Source organism: Bidens hawaiensis, unplaced genomic scaffold (assembly GCF_021521415.1).
Source record: "Bidens hawaiensis isolate Kalapana, Puna unplaced genomic scaffold, B.hawaiensis_p1.1 tig00021059_1, whole genome shotgun sequence".
Taxonomy (NCBI): Eukaryota; Viridiplantae; Streptophyta; class Magnoliopsida; order Asterales; family Asteraceae; genus Bidens; species Bidens hawaiensis.
In genome coordinates this window covers 353763-370719 of record NW_027493265.1, presented here as the reverse complement: position 1 = coordinate 370719, position 16957 = coordinate 353763, and the positions used below count along the sequence as shown (strand labels likewise).

General features: G+C 36.9%; 1 pseudogene across 1 annotated transcript; it reads right to left on the bottom strand.

Annotated features, from left to right (window-relative positions):
- Window positions 1-798: 798 nt before the first annotated feature.
- LOC143562744 (receptor protein-tyrosine kinase CEPR1 pseudogene) lies at window positions 799-2592 on the bottom strand (annotated as a pseudogene). The gene is made up of 2 exons (XR_013140542.1): window positions 1645-2592; window positions 799-1485 (listed from the first exon to the last, which is right to left on the bottom strand). The product of XR_013140542.1 is annotated as a receptor protein-tyrosine kinase CEPR1 pseudogene (transcript).
- Between the last annotated feature and the right edge of the window lie 14365 nt (window positions 2593-16957).

The following is a 16957-nucleotide window of genomic DNA, read 5'->3' as shown; positions in this document are numbered from 1 at the left end:
ATAATATTACTTTGAGAGCTGTGAGCAATCAGCTTATGCCCCGGCATTTTCGCAATAGGTTGGGGTGTGACATGTGCCAACCAAAATAGCAACAAAAGCAATGTATTCAAATAGGTGTGTTTTTTTGGCCTCTGTGATTATGGTGTGATTTAGACGTCGCAATATCAACGACTCGTTCTTATAACCTCCAATGTAGTCATGACATGAGTCTATCTTATAGCTTGTTTGATAAAGACTGCTTTGTGATGGTCAATGTATAAATAGACCCTTTGAGTGGGTTAGGCTCCAAGAACAAAAGAGAAGAAGAGAAACCAAGGTTGAATCAATTTTTTTAATTATTTTTCTTAAACATAGATTACAATATATAGAAACCAAGACATAAAGAAAAAGATAAATAATAAGGAAACACAATTAGAATAATATATATATCTATATTATATATATATATATATATATATATATATATGAGCATAAATTCTTGATAAGAGTCTTCTTTTTGATGATATTTGTTTTCCCACTTGGGGTCTACGCTACCTTTAACATGGAGGAACGAAGTTGGGTCATGGAAAAAAGGCAAAACCTTATAGAATAATTTATTGAGGATCAAAATGATCTTTTTCTGGACACAACGTAGATATAGCTTCACAAGAAGCGATTGATTTAATAGTTAACCAGCTTCTACTTGCTCCCTTTGGATTACATGACCTTAACCTTAATTCCATTTATTAGGCTCCGTTTTCATCACTGAATATTTTCTCTAATTTTAGTTATTTCGTAATCTTTTCCTTTTACTAACTTCCTTGATTACACTATGAATTCCACAATTTGATTCTTATACGATGTAATATATCAACTTTCTTTTAGAATTCACTATGTTTATTTTCATGCTTCTGTTATACATCACAAATATAAGCTAAGATAAGCACGAAACTTGTACTTCCTAAAGCATTTTAGCTTGTTACTATTAGGTAATTATTACGACTGCAATGGATAACATAGTGATCAAAATGAAGAGTGTAAGTAGATATCTACAAATTGTTTTTATATATAGGTTCCAAACGGGTAGTAAAGCCATTCAATGTGAACATACAACCCGAAGAAAGTTGTTATGATCATACACTTACATGACCTGTTCTTTGGTCTTGTTTGAAGACTTGCAATGCTCGAATTGGCAAGGGTCTGCCTCGATTAGCAACTGAACAACCTCATTCATGCTAGGACGAAGGGTCGCGGTCTTGCATGTACAACGGATTGCTATGCGAAGAACCTTAATGATCTCGTTACTGAAATACCCTGAAAGTCTCTTGTCCAAAACGTTAATAGCTCCTTCTTTTGCCTCCACACTGGTTGAAATCCAATATATGATGTTCTTGTTATCTCCAAACTCTACCTCGACGGGTTTCTTTCCGGTTATCAGTTCCAGTAGCCCCACGCCGAAACTATAGACATCGCACTTTGTTGTTGCCTTGGATGAATATGCATACTCTATATCATAAACATTGGTGTAAGAAATATATATATAGGTCAACTAAACTAAAACAAACATCAAGTTGTGGTACACAAAGGTGACAAGGCAATTGGACCAACAGGAAAAAAAATATTGGCAAATATATAGTGATAGTTTTGCAACCAAAATTAGGTTACCTGGGGCTAAGTAACCGTAGGATCCTGCAACAACCGTTGTGGTAGAGTCTTTCCCTCTAGCCCGTAGAACTTTTGCAATTCCAAAATCAGCAACTTTGGGTTGAAAGTTTGTATCCAAGAGGATATTGGTGGACTTGACGTCTCTATGAATAATGGGTGGCACTAAATCATGGTGCAGATAGGCTAAACCCTGAGCTACACCAAGCGCGATCCGGTGTCTTGTCGGCCAATCCAAAACACATTTACTCGTGGTATGAAGTGTGTCCCAAAGGTTCCCATTTGGCATGAATTCATATACCAAAAGATCACAATCCAAACCAGACAAATAACAATACAACTTGACTATATTCTTGTGTCTTATGTTTCCTAATGTCTCCACTTCTGTTTTAAGCTCTTTGTTCATATTCTGCTGATCTTCAGATGAGTAATAATCTTTTGCTTTTCGACTCCAAAGTCTCTTAACCGCGACCACTTCCCCATTGCTGAGATCAATCTTGTAAACAGTTCCAAACCCACCATGTCCCACGACATTCTTATCAACCATGGCTTCTACTATCTCATCTTGATCAAAACTTATTCGATGGAAGCTTTTAACATTATATGAGAAGTTAGAAGAAGACCATGTTTCTTCATGTTTCACACCATCTCTTTGGTTAGCATACAATCTTTTTAGAAACAATATACCAACAAGGATAATAATCCCAAGGGACACTAAAACAATCCAAATGTAATCAACTTTCTTCTTATTGTGAGTTTGTGAGCACATTAAAAACTTTTGATGTGACAAATTACGGTTTTCAGAAACACAAAGTTTAGGGTTATCTAGGAAACTTTCTAGCTGCCCTTCTTTGATAAACAAATCCGGTATTGGTCCTGAAAGATCCCGTGGTGCATGATGTTCGCAAACGATATTGTGTTACTAGCTGAGAGAAAACAAGATCTAAACATGAGGCTTGAGGAGTGGAGAGCAACCTTAGAGACAAAAGGTTTAAGGTTTATCGCTCTAAGACGGAGTACCTCCACTATGATTTTGGTGGGGTAAATGACAATAAAGATGCACAGATCACCATTGAAGGGCAGGTGGTTCCGCAGGTAAAGAAGTTCAAGTATCTAGGATCGTTTGTTCAGAGTGATGGGGAATTAGACAGTGATGTTACCCATCGAGTTCAAGTAGGATGGTGTAGATAGAAAGCAGCCACATGTATATTGTGCGACAAAATTTTCCTAACTAAACTAAAGGGAAAATTTTATAGGGTGGCACTTAGACCGGCAATGCTATATTGAACAGATTGTTGGGCCATCAAGAAGACACAAGTACGGAAGATGGAGGTAGCAGAAATGCGAATGCTACGTTGGATGTGTGGGCACACAAGGTTAGACCGAATTACAAACGTTGTGTTTCAGGAGAGATTAGGGGTGGCGAACATAGCAGACAAGATAAGAGAGTGGAGATTAAGATGGTTTGGACATGTGAAGAGAAGACAGACGACGAATCCTGTTAGATCCATAGAAAACATTACTATAGAGGGGAGGAGAGGTAGAGGATGACCTAAATTGACTTGGGACGAGAGGATTAGGCATGATTTGATAGACCTAAACCTCTCCGAGGACATGGTGGAGGATAGGAATTTTTGGAGAAGTAGAATTAAAATTAAGGATTTTTAGGGAGAAAGGAATACCTTAGGGCTTATATTTCTCATATTTTGGTCACACACCACAATGGTATTCTCTTTACATATATATAGTATTTGAATTATTATTATTACTATTATTATTTTATTAGTATTATTAATATTTATATATTATTGTTGCACTTTGATTTTCTTTGTATTGCTTCAAAAACATATGTACTTTAGAGCTGGGGGTCTCTCTGGAAGCCACCACTTTATCCCTTAGGATAGAGGTATGGTGTGCCTACATCCCACCCTCCCCAGACCCTACTTATAGCTTCCCTGTTGGTGGGACTTCACTGGGTATGATTGATTTATTGATTGATAATTTCCAACCTTACCCTGGAACACACACAACTAACATTAATAAACAATATTGATGGACCCAATTTCCAAGGCATTATTGTCATTTGGTAAACAAAAATGTAATCATTCAATCTACCTTGAATTTTGTGTTTTTTCAAACCATAACACTTTTAATGGGACATAGAGAGTATTATCTAACTGAAAAATAGAGAAAACTTAAAAACTATTAGTCAATAATATACAACACTATGTATAGAAGTTATTGAGCATATATTGTATTTATTATAGCTGATATTGTTACCATTATTAGTCATATATTGTAACTTTATATATTGAATGATGAATGAGAAGATGGGCAATGATTCTATTTTGAAAATTTACATGGTATAATGAGAAAAACCCTAGCCCACCACCATATTCCTCTTTGGTCGGCCACGCTTCGCTGTCGCCCTTCTTCTCCATAAACAAAACCTGAATCTCCTTCGTTCTTCCTCACGACCTCGTCTGCCTTCCCTCCCCACTAACTATTTTTTTGTTGTTAACCTCACATCGATGGAATTTAAGATCCATCTAGCCACCACCATATCAAGTATTAAAAACTTCAGACCGGTCACTCTTGAGATGGAATACACACATTTCTCATACTGGTCCGAGCTTTTCAAGATCCACCACAAATCTTTCTTGGTTTATGGTCACTTGTTTCCTCGTATCATACTCGATCCCAAAAAAGATGTAACGGAACTCACTACACAACAGCCCGACGCACCCAAAACCGACACCCCAAAAATGTCAACGACTATTGTTTTGCAATGGATCTACGAAATTATTTCCAAAGATATCTTGCACACTATCATGCAAAATTATACCACCGCTTGTGACGCATGAGAAACCTTCATTAGTATATTTCATGACACCCAGATTACTCGAGCATTACTAAACAATAGAAAACTAAATAACACCCACCTGGACAACTTACCAAATACTTCCACCTACTGCTAAGAACTCAAAATCTTGTCCGATCATTTAACAAATGTCCGTAAAAATTCTTACCATTACTTAAACACGATTATTATTCATAAGCATTTTAATACGCAAACATAATCATTTCATCATTTAGTAGTAAATGAACACCTTGCATGCATGTCACACACGCTAAGTAATTATAGGAATTACCTCATCACATGCACAAATACTCGCCAGGTTTGAAAGTTAGTGATACCATGTTTTGTGTATTAAAATCATACTTTATATTTATAGGAAGAATAATAAATTACACACATACATATGTTGTGGATCTTAAGAGAACTTTTAAAATTGACAACTTTGAGAACCATTTTGGATCACAAAAAACCCTTTATAAAAATATTAGAAAAATTATAAAACAAAACGACAAAAATTTTAAGAAAGTAAAAATACTAAAACGTTTATCTAGCATCTAGTTTCGTAAAAAAATCTCTGTTTTGTTAAATTATACATACATGTATATTATCATTAATCTTCAATTACATAATATACATATATGTACATTATCATTTATTATCTTAGTTGTACATATATGTATTAAACTAACATGTATATCTATCCTATATATAATACATGAGTAAAGGGTAAATTAAGACTCTTATTTTAAGAGTTTTACAATTTGTATTGCATAAATTACAAGTGTAATAAAGGACAAAGTGGAATTTTAAGCACAATCTACACACATTCATTTGATTTCAACAAATACAATTACAAGTTTGGCAACTCAAATTTTGTTAAATTTTGAGAGAGCTTGATTGAGCTTAATCCACATCAATTCATATTGATATACAATATAGGATCTAGTTATTGATATACAATAACGAATGGGACTGGTAAATTACCAAAATGCCCTTTACATTAATAAATATAAATTACATTAAATACAAAGATCGAGACGACCAAAACGGTGCACTAACAAACTCCCCCTCGTCTCGTGCTCTTTGCATTTAACTTAGTTGAACCGCTTCGTCTTCCAATCAGCACAACTATGAACTCCAAGTGCGTGAAAAACACGAACAACACGCTGGAATTGCATAGCACGATTATAGTCATCGACGTTAGTAAAAAGAATCTTGTTCTTGAGCAACAAGTCGTTATCCGTCTCTAATAAGTTAACGAGCCACATCGGATCGATGACTCGTATAAATTCCGCCTTAAAAATTGTACGCGGAACAATGACTTCTTCGCCTGTATGGTTGTCATAATACCACCTATTGAATGACTTGTAAAGACTTTGCGAAAACGTCTTCACAGGCACTCGCTTCATCATGTGTGGTGGCTTGACCATCAACACATGCTTTCTTCAACCAGTCCTCGGATCTATCTCGTCGATGTACATTCTGGTTGGCACCCATGGCTTGAAAAATTTGACCCCGTGATTGACCTCAAACAGTAGATGTTGATGAAACCATCTTGCCAGTTAATTTCCACCACGATTCACGAATGGCCATTTAGCGTGAGTCCGCACATCCCACCTCGGCAATGTGAGAACGTCAGTAATGTATTGAAAGTACTGAACGCTATTCTCCTATTTAATTATGCATTCCTTCAGGTCCGAATCATATAACCACAATACAATGTCACCTTATATGGTCTTTGATGCTTTGAAGGTTGTCTTTTGATGAGCAGTTGCACACACTTTGACCTCCATCTCATGTTCCATGTCAACGTATCTGTATGCTTCAATAATTTTAGAAAGACGAGATTAGTTACGTACCCCAAACATGCCATCGAAAGCAGGGTCCTTTGAACCTGATCCGCTTTTCGTCACTTTTTCATTCTTCATCATGGTCTTCTCCAGGTATTCTTCAGCAGCTTCAACGTGTTCATAAGTGAAGAATGGAACACCTTGATTAACATTTAAATGTGCATATAGATCAGGATATTCCTCTGTTGTGACATGAGATTATGTATCTCTAAAACATTATGAACAAAACTAATCGTTGGCCCTCTAGCTGCCGTGTACGTTTGTTTGGATCCATACATATGTGTTTAGACGATGGGCACACCGCGCCACACCTGGTTATATGCCTCCGCCACGATGGGCGGACCTAATTTATGTCCGAGAGAGGGTAATCATGTGTATACTGATGGTAGCTAAGTAATCTCGAACGCTGCGGTGTTTGCTGAGCAGTTCGGAGTAGAGCTTAAGTTTGTAATTGAGTTAAAGTTTTAACTTGATTATTCTTAAGCCACGATATGTCGAGACCTAAGTTATGTCTCGAGGGGTAATTAAGTAAATAAATATTTTATGCGTCGGCTTATTCACCAACATGTGTTGCTAACGTATTTTCAAACTGTTTTACAGGTAACGAAGAATAAACGCTTGAAGAATCGAAGCCTTCATTAGGCGATTAGATGGCTCAAATCATTTTTTTAATATTAAAACTTGATTGGTGGTGTTGTATTAACAAGTAATCTTTTGTAAACATTAAACGAGTATTTTATAATCCTGTATTTTGATATGTAAATATTAATATTTTAATCCCCGCAAATATTCCGCTTTAATCCATAACTCTGATTTATTTACCAAAATGGTACCAATTGTTAGTCACACGCCCATGCCTAAGATGAGGGTGTGATAGATTAATATCAGAGTCATCGATCTTAGCGAATTAGGTAATAATTAATAATACCTATGCTTCGATCGAAGTGAATAGAAATTTTTATTATTATTTGTTTTATATAATTAGGGATCAGATAGGCTAGTAACCCTTTCTAACCCTCTTCAATCTAAACCACCCATAGATGTCATTCAAGAAGGTAATAGACGGCTTTATGCGCGACACAAGAAGAGCAGGTCGCCCCGAACTGATACTCCCAAAAGACAACATGAGTGAAGAATACTACGAAGACTTCTTTAACCAAGATCATCCGATTGACCGACCCACACTAGTGTACTTTCCCGGCACTGAACAACTGCCAATCAATATTACCAAACAATCCTCCGATGCAAGAACACCATCTCGCAAACATTTCGACGTATCACCCATCAAACATTTTAGAGTATCTATCACTCATCAGACATTCCGATGTATCTACCATCTAACATTTCGACGTACCAACCGTCCAACGAATTGCTACCCAACAAACAAATCAAGATTGAACCTGAGTCTGACTCTTCCGATTTGATGCAATATCATTCCGACCAAAGAAGATGACATTTTGGAACACCCGTCCATAACCATATTGACATTCACTCCAATTCCTACAATGGACCTTCTCAAAGACCAAAGATGAGAGCCATTCAACCATACGAAAGGTATCACTTGGACCCTATGGTGATTGATAACGCAAAGGCCATGGAAGAAGAAGAAAACCCAAAAGAAGAGGAAGATCTAGATGAGGAAATCTCTGAAGAAATAAGTACACCAAGAGAAGAACCATCAACCAACTCCAAGTGTGACTTTCCACCAGATGAAGGATGTGTACATCCATTCTTCCATATGAATTCATGCTATGATCCTGCAGACCCTTTTGTGCGATACATTCAAGGAACCAAGATCAGATTTTGATGCAGCGGTAAAATGAATATGATGATCGAATCACGTTGATTCGACGAATACCCGTGATGAACTTCCAAACCCTAAAAATCCCACCCAAAGGTCAGGTAAAATGAAGAGAAAAAGTAATTATTATAAAATTTAAGTCTGTCCATTTAGATTACATAACCAGCATATTAATAAAGAGTCTAATACGAAATGGGCCTAAAATGGGCCATGGGCCGAACACAAACCCAAAAACAAAAACATAAAAAGTGCTGAAAAAACATAAAAAGGCTCAAAACTTTATTTAGGAGACGTTTTTGGGCTTCGTACAGGGGCCAAACCGCTGTAGGATGTTTGCCACAATGTGCTCCTCGTCTCAAGCTTCGATTTGACTGGTAATAGGCCTGAAACAGAGCTTCGTGGGCCAAGTTATGCCCGTTTTCGTGGGCTACCTTTAATAGCGCGATCTTGGGCCTCCAAATACATAATAGCCCGGTCTTCAATACTTGGGCCCATATCAGATTTCCATCGGGTTTTCCACCTTTTCAAGGCAAGATCCCTTCAATGTATGAACAAGCAAATGAAATCCATCAACAAGAAGCAACAGCAGAAACATTCTTCAATCATCCCTTTGAAGCAACCTCATCATCTTATCCTAAAAATCACTACGACATCTTAATGATGGGATATTGAGATCCACGGCCGCAATATAGATACCTAAACACCATGCCGCAATCCCAAGAGGAACATCTCGATCGAGCACTGCACGAGCTGAGAAAGAAGGTTGCTACCGAAGAAAGCAAGAAGAAGAAGATGGGAGATAAGCTTCTTCACAAATATAACAAGATGAAGAAGATGGTCAAGAAGTTCATGAAGGATTTGGAACTACGATGGTGTGGTCAAGTGTCTGTTGTGTAATCATCGTGTTGTGTGAAAATAAGAACAATGATCGTTCTAAGTAAGGATAAGGATATATATATATATATATATATATATTGTTGGGTTTTATACAAGTTTATCAAAGTCAAGTTAACCACATTTAACTAGAAAACGCAACGGAAGCTTATATTTTAAAACTTGTTATTGAACATACCATTATGTAAAACTAAAACCCAAAGCCAAGGATCAATATTACAAGAACAAAAATGCTCACATAATGTAAATGTACCTCTTTTTACCTTTAGAAGAAGATGTAGGTGGATGAAGATGATGATGTCTTCAAATGGCAAGGTTGCAAGTAGAAACCCTCAAGCTTTTGATACCCCAAGCTTTAATCAACAACACCAACTTGTTGCTAGGATTTTAAACACCAAAAGAAGCTCACACAAACTCCTTTTTCTGCCCACTTGAGCCGTGGGTATGAGAGAGAGGTAGAGGGAGTTTTCTTTGCACTTGAAATTCAAAATTGATGGATACCTTTTGCATGTCTTGGATGGAGGTAATAATAAAGAGATCACATGGACCCAAAAGGAAGGAAGGCATATTGATTGGACCAAAAAACCCCACCCACATGGGGTGGCCGTTTTTTTTGTTATTTCCCTTTCTTTTTTTTTTTTTTTTTTTTTTTATTATTTTGTTTTAACATTTAAAACATCTCCATCTCCATTCATTTTATAAAACTCACTTATATAAAATGTACATACATATATATATAATTATTTAACCAATTAAATAATTAATTTATATAAACAAATTATCCAAATAATTTATTTAAATCCTCAAGTGTGTTTGTTTAGAAAACCAATTTTCTAAACGCGTAGTGTTCGGTATTCGTTTAAATGATCAAATCATTAAAAGAATACATTTGGTGTTGTCTAGCTTGTTATTGGGTATGACCCGACTTGGATCAAACACAGTTAGCCACATTAATATAAATATGTGTCTCGGGCATACGTAATTCCAACAATCTCCCACTTGCACGAGATACATAGAAAATTAATGCAAGTGGTGAATACCGCCTAACAACAGTTCACCACCCCTAATGTGTTTGACGAAGTGCCATTCAATAACATCATCCCTTCAAGTCCCTTACTTGATATGATTTAGGTGAATCTATCATTATATCCCTTTGTTACTAGATGTCATGTTGGATCTAAGAGACATAGGTGATCATTCTCTTTACAATTCAACTTTATCAGGCCTTAGACATCTAAACTCTCAACACATAAGAGGAACAAATTCCGTCTTGACTGTATACGCCTCTCACTATCACTTTATACTCCACCCGAGCTCATCCTTATGTACCATCTTTTACGAATAGCGAAGGGGAGAGTCAAAGTGTAATACTCGGTGAAAATCAAGACCCAATATACATCTCAGGTCTAAGGATAATATGAAATTCTCCTTTACTCAAGATTACTAATGATCAAGTCAATCGACTCCATGTAGTAATATTGAGAGCGGGTCAGTCCAATATTTGTATCCCACAAATATCTATGAACTTTGGCAGCAAACCTATGCTCCATATTCATTTCTTATGAATATCCACCAAACCTAGTTCATAATAGTCTTGCTTCATATTTGTTCCCACAAATGTGATCGACTACGGACTTTTAGAATAAGATAACTTATTCATGGATTAAACATGCAAAATTAGAATTTAACTCAAGATTCCATAATCATATAAAAGAGTTAAATTACAAAAGTCTTTTAAACTTTAATACAAAATAGATCAAATCCAATTACTAGAATATCGAAGTCCTAAGCCACTCGCATGACGCTCATGTTTAGGTCTTTCTAGGAGCTTCGTGAATGGATCCGCAAGATTTTGATCAGTTCCAACTTTGCGAATACATATCTTTCCCTTTTCAACTTCATCCCTTATGTAGTTGAATCTCCGCTCTATGTGCCTTGTCTTTTGGTGCGAACGAGGTTCCTTGATTTGTGCAATCGCACCCTCGTTGTCACAAAAGATTTCTAGGGGGTCTTGAATGGAAGAGACCACCCCTAGATCGGTAATGAATTTCTTCAACCATGCAGCTTCTTGAGCTGCCAATGAAGCGGCGATGTATTCTGATTCTGTAGTGGACAATGCTACCACTTCCTGTTTTGAGCTCTTCCAAGAGACAGCTCCTCCATTAAGAGTGAACACATACCCAGATTGTGATCGAGAATCATCTCGATCAGTTTGGAAGCTCGCATCCGTGTAACCTTTTATAGCGAGTTCCTCCTCACCAGATCCATATATCAGAAACATATCCTTAGTTCTCCTAAGGTATTTCAATATGCTCTTAACAGCCATCCAATGACTGTCTCCTGGATTCTGTTGGTATCTGCTTGTCATGCTCAAAGCGCATGACACATCCGGTCTAGTACATATCATCGCATACATGATGGATCCTATAGCAGAAGCATATGGGATTTGTTTCATCATGTCTTGCTCACCCTTTGAGCTTGGACATTGAGCTGAACTCAATATGGTCCCTCTTTGAATAGGTACAAAACCTTTCTTGGAGTTTTCCATCTTGAACCTTTTCAAGATTTTATCAATGTATGTACTTTGGTTCAAACCTATCAAGCGCCTTGACCTATCCCTATAGATCTTTATTCCCAAAATATAGGCAGCTTCACCAAGATCCTTGATGGAAAATCTACTTCCAAGCCAAGCCTTAACGCTTTCCATGGTTGGAATGTCATTTCCAAATAGTAGAATGTCATCGACATACAATACTAAGAAGGTAATTATACTCCCACTAGCCTTTTTATACACACAAGCCTCATCAGCGTTCTTGATGAATCCAAAATTTTTGATTTCTTCATCAAAACGATGATTCCAAGTTCTAGATGCTTGTTTCAATCCATAGATTGATTTCTTTAACTTGCATACCTTTTTAGGATGTTTCGGATCGACAAAACCCTCAGGCTGAACCATATAGACATCTTCCTCAAGATATCCATTTAGGAAAGCGGTCTTGACATCCATTTGCCAAATTTCATAATCATAATGTGCGGCTATGGCAAATAATATCCTAATAGACTTTAGCATTGCCACAGGCGAAAAAGTTTCATCATAATCAACCCCTTGAGTTTGAGTGAAACCTTTAGCTACAAGTCTTGCTTTATAAGTATCCAAGTTTCCATGCATATCCGTTTTTCTTTTGAAAACCCACTTACTTCCAACAGCTTTGGTGTTAAGTGGTGGTTCAACCAATTCCCAAACTTGGTTGTCATACATGGATTGCATCTCAACGTTCATGGCTTCAAGCCATTTGTCACAATCATTCTTGGACATTGCATCACGGTATGTGGTTGGTTCATCCGAATCTACCACGTAGCAACCTTCTACAAAAAATCCATATCTTTCGGGTGGATTGCTAACTCTACCAGATCTGCGAACGTTTTGTGTGTTTTGATCAACCACTTGATCACTTTCAACAACCTCTTGTTGAGTGCTAGTATCAACCAATTGTGTATCATCTTGTGATTCTTGATCCTCATCAAATTTCACTGTTCTACTATTAGTTCCTTCTTTAAGGAACTTAGTTTCCAAGAACTTACCCTTTCGAGCAATAATAACATTTTGCTCACTAGGATCGTAAAAGTAATATCCTATATCATCTTTAGGGTAACCAATAAAGATACACTTAGTGGATCGGACTTCTAATTTGTTTGGGGTGTATTGCTTTACATAAGTTTCACAACCCCAAACTTTTAAGAATGATAGCGATGGAGCCTTTCCATGCCATATTTCAAAAGGTGTCTTCTCTACTTTCTTGGTTGGAGCCATATTCAATATGCGAACAGCGGAAAGTAAAGCATAGCCCCAAAATGATAGAGGTAAAGTGCTTCTAGCCATCATCGATCGAACCATATCTAATAGGGTACGATTTCTCCTTTCAGACACACCATTATGTTGTGGTGTTCCAGGTGGAGTAAGTTGTGAAATAATTCCACAACTCTTAAGATGATCTTGAAAAACACCACTTAGGTATTCACCTCCTCTATCACTACGAAGTACTTTGATTGTTGTCTTAAGTTGTCTTTCTACTTCAGTTTTGAAGTCTTTGAACATTTCAAAAGCTTCATCTTTGTGTTTCATTAAGTACACATAACCATATCGACTATAATCGTCAATAAAGGTAATGAAGTATCTTTCACCATTCCTAGTCATTGGTCTAAAAGGACCACATACATCCGAATGTATGATACCCAATAATTCTTTTGACCTTTCAAAAGTCTTATTAAAGGGTTGCTTTGTCATTTTGCCTTGTAAACAAGATTCACATACATCAAATGAATCAAACTCATTGGTTTCTAGAATACCACTCTTGCGAAGAGTTTGCATGCGATTCTTGCTTATATGTCCAAGGCGACAATGCCAAAGATAGGGATCACCCAAGTCCTTCTTGAGTTTCTTGGTGTTGACATTATACATTGAACTACTATGTGACATACCACTTTGATCTATTTCATATATACCATTCATGGGTATAGCTTTAAAATAAAATATGCCATTCATCAAAACATGAATATCATAATCCATAAATTTAAAATCAAAGCCACATTGTTTCAAAAGGGACACGGAAATAATGTTTCTCCTTAACTTAGGAGCATACAAAACATTCTTCAAAATTACTTCCAAACCACTTGGAAGCTTTAACAAGTAGTCTCCTTGAGCTTGGACTTCAACTCTTGCTCCATTGCCCATAAAGAGACTAATGTCCCCTTTGTTGAGTTGTTTATTTCTTTTGAACCCCTGCAACAAATTGCAAATGTGAGTTCCACATCCGGTATCAAGTACCCATGTATTTGAAGAAATAACATTTAGTTCAACATATATAGTAAAGATAGTACCTGAGGTTTGCTCCGCATCCCTCTTATCTTTTAACGCTTTGAGATAGGTCGGACAATTTCTTTTCCAATGACCTATCTCTCCACACTCAAAGCATGGATCTTGCGTCGCAACCTTTTGCTTCTTTTCCTTCGATTTGTAGGGCGTAATGGCTTTCCTCTTTCCCTTTCCTTGGACGTGGCCCTTGCCCTTAGCAACACTTGCTTTGGGTTTGGAGTTATGTCCCTTTTTGCCTTCATTGATTGTTAGAACGGGTAAAACCCTTTTACCCATTCCCGCTTCGGCCGTTCTTAGCATTGCGTGAAGCTCTCCAATGCTTTTGTCCCACCCATTCATGTTATAGTTCATGACAAAGGTTTCAAACCTTTTGGTCAAAGAGTTGAGGATCAAATCCGTAGCCAACTCATTAGACACGGGACAATTCAACCTATTAAGCTTTTCAATATAGCTTTTCATCTTTAGGACATAAGATGAGACGCTTTGGGTTTCCTCCATACGACATGCATGAAACGCTCGAACCGTTTCGAAACGTTCCGCTCTAGCTTGTTGAAGGAACATTTCCTTCAATTGAGTTATCATGTCGTATGCCCCATGATGCTCGAAATCCTTTTGGATTTCGGGAATCATAGTTCCCAACATGAGGCAAGAGGCTTGCACCGAATCTTTGGTGTACTTGACCCAATCGTAATAAGCCTCCTCATCTTCCACGTTAGGCTCGTCGGGAATGGGATCGTCTAAGACATATGATATCTCTTCTTGCTTGAGAACTATTCTCAAGTTGCGATACCAATCCATAAAGTTATTATGGTTTAGACGATCCTTTTCAAGGATGGTTCTTAAGGATAGGTTACGGGTGTTATGGGTAGAGGTGTTTGCATTGTTAGCGGCCATCTACAAAATTTAACAAAGTTTTATTTAGTATTATAAACAATTTAATTATTAATACCCTTTTATTCCAAATTTTAAAATAATAATTAAATTCTAGAATCCAACGATAAATCAAATTTCGGTTAGGTGACCTTTATCCCGTTATTTGATTTAACAAGGTAGTCAACCTTGACGATTGCAACCCTTTGCAACTTCTAGAGGTATGGGACCATTCGAAATCCTTATTTCGTGTTGGCATGTTTATCCCATCAACACCATTGGACCCCATGCTTAGGTGACCTTTATCACATGGTTTCCAATTCAAGTCGTCCTTCTTGTAAAAACATGTAAGATTAACATACAAGTGGTTAGGTGACCTTTATCCCACAAATATGTTAATATTACCTTAAGTATATTAGTTTGCTCTAAAATGGTTAGGTGACCTTTATCCCATTTAAAGTTTCCTAATACGTTAAGTGTCTTACAAAAGGATGGTGTTAGACTTGTTTCCTTGGTAATTTTGAAAAAGGGATTTTTAAGTTTTCCAATATTCTAGTTTGAAAAAACATTATGCCATATCCTAACATGCATTTAGTAATATGGCGATTTTGAAAACCAATTTTCAAGGTTCAAGTTATAATAAAACCAATTTTATTATATGTGAGTAATCGCTTAGTTTTAATAAACCCATTTAATTAAACTAATTGACGCGATATTACCAAATATATATTAGAACCCGTTTTATGCTTGTTGTCGTTCCTATGTGACGGTTTGGATATCCTAATATCTATCAACCACACATTACATAAAGTAAAACAAACAACCAAGCATACACATGCAAAATATAGTCATAACCGAGAACCGCTAAGTTTGACCATACTTGTTAGCCGAAACAAGTATGGGTCATAAGTCACACCTAAGGGACAAAACATGACACAAGGATGGAATGTTGACTCCCACTTGATCTTGCATCCAAATGCTTCAAGTATTCTTTCCAAGTTGTTGAGTTCTTGTTGGGCTTGTTAATGGGCTCCAAACTTCCAAAAGTCTTCTTGGGCCCAAGAGTGAAATTTGTGGGCCTAATGGGCTTGAATCCCATGATGGGCTGGTGAGGCCCAACAAGCCCAAAATTTTGGTCCAAGGCCCAAATCCACCAATTCTTGCATCTTCAAATTTTACAAAATGTATCCTAATACATATTTTTCTAAAAAAAAGAAAATGCAACTAATCTACTTATTACATACCAACTTATGAATAAATAAATTACACAAGCCAAAATTATGAATTATTACAACCATATTGAATAATAAACATAATCAACATACACAAACAACAATCAACACATCCAAGGTCTAGGTTTCGGTTATGACACATCCAAACATACCAAATGTTCTAAGCATGCAACCTAAGCAACCAATGCCCCAAAAAAAATCAAAGGGATTCGGCCCCCCCCCCCAAAGAAGCTACGGCCCAAAACCCCCCCCCCCCCAAAATTTTGCAATTTTGATATTCCAACATGCAAATGTTTAATGGTTTCCTAAGATCTTTCCATGCATGTCAAGATCTTACAAAACCATGAGGGGTAAAATCCACCAAAATTTCGGACCCCTTTTTCACCCATGAAAAACCCGAAATCTATGAACATGCAAGGAGCATAAGTCCTTGTAACCGGCTCTTGATGCCATTGTTGGGTTTTATACAAGTTTATCAAAGTCAAGTTAACCACATTTAACTAGAAAACGCAACGGAAGCTTATATTTTAAAACTTGTTATTGAACATACCATTATGTAAAACTAAAACCCAAAGCCAAGGATCAATATTACAAGAACAAAAATGCTCACATAATGTAAATGTACCTCTTTTTACCTTTAGAAGAAGATGTAGGTGGATGAAGATGATGATGTCTTCAAATGGCAAGGTTGCAAGTAGAAACCCTCAAGCTTTTGATACCCCAAGCTTTAATCAACAACACCAACTTGTTGCTAGGATTTTAAACACCAAAAGAAGCTCACACAAAACCCTTTTTCTGCCCACTTGAGCCGTGGGTATGAGAGAGAGGTAGAGGGAGTTTTCTTTGCACTTGAAATTCAAAATTGATGGATACCTTTTGCATGTCTTGGATGGAGGTAATAATAAAGAGATCACATGGACCCAAAAGGAAGGAAGG